A 1,392-nucleotide genomic window follows, 5' to 3' on the forward strand; every position below is an offset into this window, starting at 1 on the left:
TACTTCTATCTGCCCCATCCATTACCCTTTAATTAATAAAGTAATTACTAATAATTGTTTTTAAATACTTTGGCAATAAATCCTCACACAACCTCAAATTTGTCTTACTGGGTCAGCTGAGTGGCAGTTCCAGAATTCCTATTGGTTGGTTGGAAATAAGCTGCTTAGAATGGACCAGTATAGTGGAAATAAGTTGTTTTGTATGTAAAGGTGATTTTTAACATGCTTTTACCATTTCTTAAACCACTTTGGCATCAACAGAACAATGCATTGGCATATCTAACTCAACTTTGATTTTTGTGTGACTTAAGGCTGTTTGCATGTTACCTCCTCATATATAAAATCCAGTCAGCTGAAGACTCAATCCATTTTCTGGCAGTATGATATAAGCGGGGGTGTATTTTCGAGATAGTGTGATATGAATAAAAAAAAATTATCCTTGCGCAGGGGCCATGCTAATCTTCTCTGTATCGTTCCAATTTTAGTATATATACCGCCGAAGCAAGTACTTCAGGACTCGATGGTAATTATATAAGACTAATATGTCATATTAAAAGCCAGAGTGCGATTCGAAAATGAACTGTCCGAGATCTTCACAGTTGGAAAAGGAGTTGCATAATGTCACCAGCAGTATTTAAAATATACTCTGAAAACATCTTTAGAGAAGCCTTGGACAAATCGGATGATGGTATTGCAGTACATGGTCAACTTATAAACAAGATTTGATATGCAGATGATAACGTATTGCTGGCAGATAGTGCGCAGGGGCTTCAAAGGATGATGGATAATGTTTTAGAAACATGTTACAAATAAGGCTTAAAAGTAAATTGTAAGAAGACAAAAATAATGATCATTACTAAGAACAACGTAAAGGCCCAAATTACAATAAACGATACATGAAAATTGCATATTTTTGTGTATTCATGTGTAGGTACATATATTTTTAATATATGTAAAGAAAAAATATAATAGAAAAAAGAGTAAAGGGAAAATATGAAAAGAGCAATGGCTGAAATAACTGCTCAACAGTTAAGTGCTTATGCATCCTCAAAAGCAAGCCTCAAAAACTAACATTTAATGACGAACAACTAAATCAACTTAAAAAATATGTGATAGATATAGATAAACGACATTCGGATTAACCAAGGATCAGTTTAGAAAAATTGTTTTCAACTTTGCTGTTCATTGTGATGTTGCTGATAGATTTAACGCTACGAAAAAAATGGCTGGTAAAGACTTTACACAATCCTTTATGAAGAAATTTAATCTATCACTCCGTAAAACAGAAGCAACTTCCGCTGGTAGATTAATGGCTTTTAATAAAGTTAATGTGGAAACTTTCTTTAAGGTATACAAAGAACTCTATCAAAAATATTTATATTCTGCTACTCA

At 33.0% G+C, this 1,392-nt stretch overlaps 1 non-coding gene across 1 annotated transcript; it reads right to left on the reverse strand.

Annotated features, from left to right (window-relative positions):
• Positions 1-405: 405 nt before the first annotated feature.
• Positions 406-509, reverse strand: LOC140452578 (U6 spliceosomal RNA). Its single transcript, XR_011952221.1, has one exon. It is a non-coding gene; the product is annotated as a U6 spliceosomal RNA (small nuclear RNA).
• Between the last annotated feature and the right edge of the window lie 883 nt (positions 510-1,392).

This window comes from Diabrotica undecimpunctata, chromosome 10, assembly GCF_040954645.1.
Source record: "Diabrotica undecimpunctata isolate CICGRU chromosome 10, icDiaUnde3, whole genome shotgun sequence".
Lineage (NCBI taxonomy): Eukaryota > Metazoa > Arthropoda > Insecta > Coleoptera > Chrysomelidae > Diabrotica > Diabrotica undecimpunctata.